Source organism: Adiantum capillus-veneris, chromosome 26 (genome assembly GCF_014529385.1).
Source record: "Adiantum capillus-veneris isolate H3 chromosome 26, ASM1452938v2, whole genome shotgun sequence".
Classification (NCBI taxonomy): domain Eukaryota; kingdom Viridiplantae; phylum Streptophyta; class Polypodiopsida; order Polypodiales; family Pteridaceae; genus Adiantum; species Adiantum capillus-veneris.
In genome coordinates this window covers 45,140,334-45,150,004 of record NC_140956.1, presented here as the reverse complement: position 1 = coordinate 45,150,004, position 9,671 = coordinate 45,140,334, and positions in this window count along the sequence as shown.

Genomic DNA, 9,671 nt, shown 5'->3' with positions numbered 1-9,671 from the left:
CCACATAAAATTTGTAACTCTACTCTGGGAGTATGATATGGACTAAAGAGCAGAAATGATTGCGGCAACTGAGTCTCTCAAACACCAAATGGACTAGTCATCCATTCTGGAATGAAGTCATAGGGTAAAAGGGATCCTCTACCCGCTAAGAAACATAGACTAATGACTAAGACTTTATCTTCTCTACATCATAGTGAAGGACGAATATGGTTTTAAAAAAGAGATAATGTCATAAAATCTAATATCTACCTATCCCAAATGATTCTCATATTGAACTAATCATTTAATGTGGGAAAATGAATGGGAACAAGAGTTACAATATAAATATGTGCTTTTAGACCTATCTCAGCACGGTGGAAAGGGGGAAGTGGGAAAACCACCATTACATAAACTCGATGCCTCTATATAGCTCAGTGATCTCACAACACCCCTATCCCCTCACACATCACGATACGCAATCTGCAAACAGCTATTGTCCAAGCCCATGCCCGACCAACCCTAGTTGCCTACAATCACAGCACCCAGTACCTCATCCTCTCCTAGATCCATGTTGTTCAATATTGACTCACACATCATCACGTGCAACATCCTTGGAAGACACCAATACATCCTTGAACTTTCAAAGTCTGCAACAGGCACTAGCTTTACAGCCAATTCCAATCTCTTTTACATACACCACCCGCCCTCACACACATATACTTGAGCAAACAGTTAATCATGAGAATGAGGAAGAGATCGAAAAAATAGTCACTTATATCTCATTTAAATCTCAAGAATATAGAAGTTAAGCCGATGTAGACTTAATTCTGCACATATGCATGACTTGTTGCCTTGCTCGTGTTGATTTTGAAGTAGATACGAAGGGAAGCTTGGAGCCTCTAAACACTTGGCCTCCGACTCGCTTCACATACACCACTCTTTTTGTCATCCAACCAACGCCTTCTTTTCTTGTAAAGAGCTCGCCTCTGTAGCACCACTGGCTATCCTCACCAGCTCTCGGCCTCTTGCCGTCTGTCTCGTGCTCAGGCTCGCCAACTCGACTGTACCCGGTGACTCTCAGCCCCGGTTCCCTGTAGCGCTGTCTTCAACCCCTTACCATGCAGTCCATGGTCGCTTGGCCGGCTCCCCTACTGTGAGGTCGTTCTCCCCTGCACTGGCCTTCCCTTTGGCGGCCCTCCTCAATATGGCAGCCCCCTCAACTGCCTTGGCGGCCCTTCACTGTAGCGCTGCCCTGCAGCCTAATACCCAGGCCCTGCACCGTATGCAGCCCCTGGCGACCTCCAATCACTGGCTCTTTATGCAGTTGGCTACCCCCTTCTTTTTACCTTACGAAGTCGTCAACCTGCGGCCCATGGCTGCCTTTGAGCTACTCCTCATGCAGCCACCCTTTTACTTAGGCCCCGCGCTCTCGGCCTGTCCTTCTTGCGGTGCCCGCCTCCTGCAATAGCGCCCAACTTTCGGCCCTTCACCTGCACAACAAGGCCGCCTCCTTGCTGGCCACCCTTGGCCTCCCCTTGTCAGATGCGCCACCTCGTGGCCTTCACCTCCTTTGTCCAACTCCTGGCCTCCCTTGCAGCTCCTCACGCCAATAGCGACCTCGCTATTGGTCGCCTCCTCCTGCTCCCTGTCGTCGGCAACATGCCGCCCTCCTCAAAAAAACGCCAGCCACCTTGGTCTTCTAAAACTGGCCCGCCACCGTATGCATGGCGCCAACACCTGGCTTGCTTTCCCTCTGCACTGGTCGTCGAGTGCAGCAACCCGTTTTTTTTAAAAAAATTAATAGCTTCACAAAGCTTTTGGGCTTGGGCCCCCATGTACACTCCGCAACGATCGTCTTCGATTGTCGATCAAGAAAACCTCCATCGGGACATCCTTTGCATAGCCTTCACTTCTCAGGTCCCATTGTCTCATAAAACACCTTAATGTGGCTCACCGCTCCGGGAAGCACACAGCCGTTGTGAGGACCAACGAACTGTGCCGCAATCTGATAGAACTCCTTTCGGACAATGTATCCCGGATGAAAAGCATCACACCGAGAATGGCCTGGCTACCATGGCCGTTGACAAACTGGAGCCGAGCTACTAGCCCTCGACTTTCAAGAATTCAAAGAGGTTCGAAACCGTCGGAATGGCGCCCTCATTTTGCAACACTATAGCATGAACTGACAGAGATACCCATCAATCTTCTCAATACCTTTTAGCCTCCCGATCAATGGTGTCAAAAGCCATTCAAGCCCTGCCTTATGCCATATCTGACATACACATCTTGGCCAGTAGTGTCTCCTACAGACATCCTGCACAAAATCCCATATCACAAACTTGATGGTATGTGCATCCAACATTCCTTGCCGCGTTCCCAACCTTGTGATATAAGCATATGCTCCTGCCACCTGTGATAGAAATAAACACTTGCAGTTTTGACTAGCGAGTGCTCCATCCCGATGTACCTGGCCCCTAGCACCATCAAATACCTGCTCAAGGTCTTTGCCATTTTCCTGTAAAGTGCCATGCCTCGACTTCCTGCACTCCCATAGATCGACAAAGTTTGGCTGTACCATCATTGCCCACCCCCTCATTGAGCATTCATGCTCAACCATAGTATTATTTGTTGGGGTTGGAGCTAGGGAGGATGCCGCCTAAGGGCCATGGCGAGGAGCTGTGTGGTGCTGCAGAGGACGAGAGATGGAGAGAGAGAGAGATTCGACACAAGCAAAAGCAAAAGAACACGCTACTACTAACTATTAAAAGAGGTCTTTACATAGCTTTTGCAAGGTGATATTAACCACACCTTTTCTTCATGCAAACTCAACAAACTGATGGTCTATAGCTGCATGCCTTGAGACTTGCTCTCACGGGCTGACCGACAAGGGCTTGAACCCAACAATAAAGCTAGAGCTCCAACAACTGGTATCAGAGCTCTGATACCAGTTGTTGGGGTTGGAGCTAGGGAGAATCCCTCTTCTTGCTCTGATACTAATTGTTGGGATTGGAGCTAGGGAGAATCCCTCTTCTTGCTCTGCACCACCATGGCTTCCTAGCTACGCTCCAACATTATTTAGGTAATATATCAGTGCATAAGAAAAAAATTGATAGATATTATTTACATAAGCATTAGATAGATAGAGAGAGATATTCATCTACTGTAGAGTCCGCCTGGGTCAAACGGAAAGCCATAGGCTCTCCCACACTATGACATTTGGAGCACATTACCACTAAGATAGACGCAGAAAAACAAAGGAAAAGTTTAAGGCAAAAAATCTCGGGAGCGGTAATGCTGGAGTCGATACTCGCAGTAATGGTCCTTCAGCAAATCTCGCGGTAATTGGCCCGGATACATTTCCGCCAGTATTACCACGACGATTACCGAAACCGGGAGTATTTTTAAAAAAAAGCAAATGACCATTTGGATGGTCCTTGGTTGGTAGGACCCATCCAAATGGTCATTTGTCTTTTTTTTCTTATACATTTAATAAATAGAAAAACAACAATTTCATTGCACCAAAACTTTGGACCAAAATCAAATGTTTAATTATATTGGAGAAACTGTTCAAAAACAACAATTTCATTGCACACCAAAACTTTGGACCAAAACGAAATGTTTAATTATATTGGAGAAACTGTTCATTACAAAATTGCCCAAATAGGCGATGCATGGCGGCTATACAACTGTGGCCAAAAGAAGACTTTGGGCCAAAATCAAGTGTTTAATTATATTGGATATTACAAAATTGCCCAAATAGGCGATACATGGGGGCTATACAACTGTGGCGAAAAGAAGACGCGCGCGCGGGCCCAAAAACACTTGGAGGATTGAGCTACTCGGATCCTCGGACCTCTCGAGGGACTCCTTGACTCTGGAAAAGAAAAAAACAACAAAACCTTTAATTAATACAAATGGATACATAAAGCTGCATGCAATGAGTTTTAAAAAAAAGTTCACACTTACAGGCTGTAGTGTACGACATGCATTTTCAAATTCTTTGCAATTGATTTTGTTGTTTTCATACAGCCTGCACCATGTCTGATATGCGGAGTGGCTCTCTCTATATCTCTGGATCTCTCGGCTTGGACGGGTCATAGTAATATTTTGTTATATATCAATTAAAAAATATCACAAACCTAACCTTAGTACCACAAATTAAATCAATTCAAATGAAAATACGCACACTCACAAATTTATCTTTCCATGTTGCTTTTCCGCCCGAGCCGTAATGCGTGGGCGTTTGCTGCGCCCTCGCCTCCACCTGCCGAGTGTGCGCCCTAGCACCTGTCGCTCTCTCGTCCTCCAGCTCGCCCTCGGCTTTCTCCCACTCCTCGTCGTGAACATTGCCAGGGCGATAGTTGTGACCCTCATATTCAAATGTTCGCTTTGCCGCCTTTCGCACACTGAACTTCTTATTTTTCAAGAAATTCTTGATGTATTCCTCGAGCCACTGCCTGGAGAACTCTTCCACTTGCGGATTAGGGAACCGCATGAGCAATGTCGTGTGAATGTACGTCACGTCGGTTGGGTCCTGATCTTTGAAAGATTTAAAGCAATCTTGGTATGTCGAGTGGATCAGCTGGTTAAGGTGCCCTCGAAATGTCCTCTCCAAAGAGGAACCTAGATCCACCTCCCCCCCACGATGTATATAATAGTAGTAGCCATGAGCGTCCGGGGCAGGCGAATCGCGGTCCTCCTCCTCATGTGGAGCTCCAAGGGGTGAGCGAGGAGGTCGGGGTGTAAGAGGAGGTGAATTTGTAGCACTGCCCCCTCCACCACCAAAGCAGCACGAGCCACTACCTCGACGAGAGCGTGAGCCACCACTACGGGAAGAGCGCTAGCCACCCGAAGAGCGCTGGCCCGCGAGCCCAAACCGCTGGGTGGTGTAGGCGACGGATAACTTGACGATGCGGACGTGGATCTCTGCGAATGCAAGGTGGAGGGAGCTACGGGTGACGAGAAAGTCGAGGGTAAGGTGGAGGGAGGCCCACTGGGAGGCACACTCTGCACGATTGGAGTACCGGCGCCCGGTGTCGCACGTGGTGAGAGCCCATACGCAGCCAACTGTGCTGGTGTGTACTGCCCTCGAAGACTCTGCTGTGAGGATAGCCACTCTGCGTGGGCGCGGTATGCCCTCTCGAGGTCGGAGTCGTGTAATGCATCTCGGAACCATCGAAAGCCAAAGGTGGATTGTGACTGGTGGGAGGAAGACAGCGAGTAGTAAGCATCACAAGCGTCCTTGTAAGAGAGGCCCTCGGCGAGAAAGTCCTCTATGGATCGATAGCCAGGCGTGGAAGAGGATGACATATCCTACAATTTCACAAAAAAAGGGACCCTAATTAACATTGGATTCTAGTCAAAGTGAGATTCTTCCTTGCATAAGATTCCTCCTTGCATAGGATTCCTCCCTACATAAGATTCCTTTTATCTCCTATTTAAGAAATGGTTTATGTGCTTATTTTTTTTGCATCCATTTAGAGTGTGTGTGTATGTGCTTCTAATTAATCTATTGTGTGTGTGCGTTAGTGTGTGGCAAAGAAATTAATCTAGTGTGTGTGTTTTGGACCTTAATCTACCGTTGGGTTTCTCGGTGACCATTGGGGTCTCAATCAACTTCATCGCACACCCACATGGAGGTATGTTTTGGTATGTAAATTCTAATGGAGGTATGTTTTGGTATACTAATGCATGCCCAAGCACACACTAATGCAAGCGTTAGTGTGTGCTTGTAGCGCATGCACACACTAATGCTTGCATTAGTGTGTGCTTGTGCACTAATTAGTGTGTGAAAACACACTAATGCATGCATGCATTGGTGTGTTTTCACACACTAATTAGTGCACAAGCACACACTAATGCAAGCATTAGTGTGTGCAATTTTTTCACACATCAATGCTCACAATAATGTGTGCTTGTGCATGCATTAGTGTGTAGACACACTAATTTGTGCACAAGCACACACTATTGTGAGCATTGGTGTGTGCTAGAGAGGTATACACACACTAATGCAAGCATTAGTGTGTGTGTGTGTGTGTATAATGCATGCATTGTGCCTAAAATAGTGTGTGAAAACACACTAATTAGTGCACAAGCACACACTAATGCTTGCATTAGTGTGTGCTAGAGAGGTATGCACACACTAACGCTTGCATTAGTGTGTGCTTGGGCACAAACACTACAAGAGGTTGTGTGCTCTTGTGACGCTGTTAGCGACGGAAATACACTGGGTTTTTATAACCCCTGGCGTCGCTAAAATCGTCGCTATATGCGTCGCTATATAGAGACGGTCATAGCGACGCTTATAGCGACGTTTACACAGAAGTCTATAGCGACGCTACAGAGCCATAAATAGCGACGGTTATAGTGACGCCCAAGAGAATTTTTTTTTGGTGACAGGGCATTGAATGCCCTGCCACCCATCAACCATATTGTACTTGATTCACTTTTTAAAAAAAGTGCAAGGGTAGATAATAGACCCAAAATAGTCACCCACAAGACGCATTGTTTGCAAAATTGACAAGCGTAAAATTGACAATTGTACACATCATAGGCAAAATGAATTGATTGAAAAATGTAATAATGACAATTGTACAACATCATAGGCGTAAAGAATTGATTGGCAAAATGAACTGCGGTGACAAATGTAATAATATACATGGTTCAAAAAGACGTATAAAATCCGTCTCATGATACATAAGCTATGAGAAACCCTAAACTAATGCTATCTAGCTACGGCTAAACTGACGTCGTCTAGTCAGACGTCTCATCGCGTCCAAGCGGCGTATCTGTCGGAGTCTGCAAAAAAAGACAATAAGACAGCTTTCAGTAAGTATAAACATATAACAACATTTATAAAACAATACAAAAAATAGAAAAGAGTAAACCCTAATACTAACCATGCCGTCGCGAGAACTGAGAATGTCCATCAGGGCGTTTAAGCCCTTCCTGCCTGCGTACTCGCGCTCGTACGGTGTGGGATCACGTCCTGTCATCGACCACTGTCAAAACATACAAAGATTTCATTATGTTAGAATTAAAAAACTCATAAACCCTAACCTATCGACCATAAAGAGCAATGCGAAAACACTTACAAAATCGGCCTCAAATGATGCCCATCCACCGCTCCCCAAGTGGTGCGAGCTCCCTGCCTCTACTCGCGCTCTGGCTGCATCCTTTTGTTGCTTCCACTTGTCGGGATTCTCGCGCGCTGCTTTCTTCGCATTCTTCCAATCTTCTTTGGCCAGCCAATCTCGCCTGCTCCACCCATGCTTGATTGATTTTTGCACTTTGGAACGCTTGTGTTTGCAGTATTCGCGCACTCGAATCTTCATCAGGTCTTCATTGAAGCGATGATCCCGTGTTGGAACGGGAAACTCATCATGAAGTATGCTGATGACTCTGTTTTTTAAATCACTTGGTACTTCACTCCATTTGTTTAGTATGTAGTGTCTAAACAGCTGAGAGCAAAGACCACGCATGCGCGAGATCACCTTCTTGCCATCATCATCCATGATGATGCCGTCGCTGAAGTTGACGGAGTAAGGCAAGCCCTCTGGCTAGTGACGCGTGAACCTGGGTGTCCCGACAGGGGTCTCTAGCGGCGTGGCGATGGGGATACGGACGTCAGGTGTCTCCACCGGCGTCTCGGCCCCGAGGCGAGGAGTGTCGAGTGGGGTGGCTCCTGGCGGATTAGGTAGAGGTGTGTAGCTGCTAGGAACAGTCAGCCGCGCAAAACCTGGCGTAGATGGCGATGCTGTGGCTGGTGTGGGGGCGGGCAAAGAAGGGGAGGGTAAAGAGCCTCGTCGAACACGAGGCAGTGTGGAAGCATCGGCGGCGGAATCCCCACAACAACCGCCACCGCCACCACTAGAGCGCCGGTGTCTAGACGAGTGTGAAGATCGTCTCGTCGACGCCGAAGCTTCGGAGCGCGCCAAATGCTCCGAAAGAGAGGGAGATGCGGATGGAGTAGGAACGCGCGATGATGCGCCAGAGCGATGACGCTCCACGTACCACTGTCTCTGCTGTGGTGACAAAGAAGAAAGAAACTCCTCATCATCCATACCTACATTAAACACACGAATATTTAAACTTAATATTGAATGAATAGAGTAGACAATGACGCAAAGACCATTAAATACAATGACGTAATGACGCATATAAATACAATGACGCAATGAATTGAGTGATAGAAGAGGCAAGTCGAAAACTCAGAATTTTCAATCAAAAGATGTGAGCGCGAGTAGAAAAGAGCGTTATACACCATGGAAGGTACTTAGAGAGCCAGAGCTTTTACAACACGGAGCAAAATTGTTCAAATACAATATTTGTGGCTTTAAGAGATCTCTCTCTCATCCTCGCATAACTCAGCGTAACTTCCTATATCTATATAGAGCTCTCCGTTAAAACACATATCCTCTGTTTCATTTTGTAGCTCCTCTGCATGCACCCCATATAGAGTAGTAGCATCTTGATGCTCGTCTGGCACCACCACAGCGGCTTCTGATTGAGCATCTTCTCTGATCTCCTCCATTGATGCCATTGTGATTGGCACATGGTAGCCTTCATACGTCCTTGCACTACGAGGGGCTACCTCTATGACGTACCACCAGTTTGATGTAGACTTTGTAGGATGAAATATTACCTGCCAGAGACACATAACTTACATGAGAGCTTTCAAGCACATAACTTGTAAAAGGGGGATGTTAACTATTTACATACTTACTTGTTCACAATGCTCGGGTAGTACGAAAGTGTCTCTTAGGTCAGTCCATTTCTTAGTAGAATCCACCTCAAGAAAACCAGACTCTCCTCTACGCACAGTAGCGTTGCGACCCTCCATGATTATCTTGAACCATTGCACGTCGAACAAGTCGACAAAAAATTCTCTGTAATCGATCCTCAAAATCTCTTGTAGCGTACCGAAGTAAGTGAGTTCCGCCACCACAGGATCTGCATCAGAGAAACGTCGTCGACTAGACTGTTCAAATTTTGCCATGATTCCACAATCTTGAGTAAAACGCTTTTTGTCGATCCGTTCCACCCTTAAATGTCGACCTTTACACCATGCTGCTGTGTATGACTTATACTACAACGAACAAAGATTATGAGTGGCCGTTCAAACGTTTAGAAATAAAGTCACTAGCTAGTCGTACATTGCAAACTTACCTTGGTCGCGCAACCCCGAGAGTACTCCCACTCTTCCTCAGTCACTTCGTCACCGCATTGTTGTGCGCTTTTCAATTGGTTGTGCAACCATCTTAAGCTCATGAATGTTGGTAGGCTCTCCAGAACCGTCGGATAGTGCATCGGTGGTCGTCTTCCCTGTCTCCACTCGATTCGTGCCCTTTGTCGCTCTTGCTTTGCATCCTCATATTGTGAAATCCACTTTTGCATCACTGGATTGTGAAGCATGCAAAATCGGTTGATTTTAGCCTCTAGATCTTCCGTCATCTTCTTCTCAACACCGAGATTGCACATGACAATCCCAGATATGCGCTCATCATCTATGGTTCGCCATAGCGTGTCCCGGGCTTTATCAAATCCATCTAGCCACTCTCCAATGTACACTAGGGACTCTGATACCAACCAACCTTCTACCATGCTACCCTCCGGACGTGCCTTTTGACGCACATATCCCTTAAGCGTTTTCATGAAACGTTCTATGGCAACCGGTAAAATAAACTGTAAAG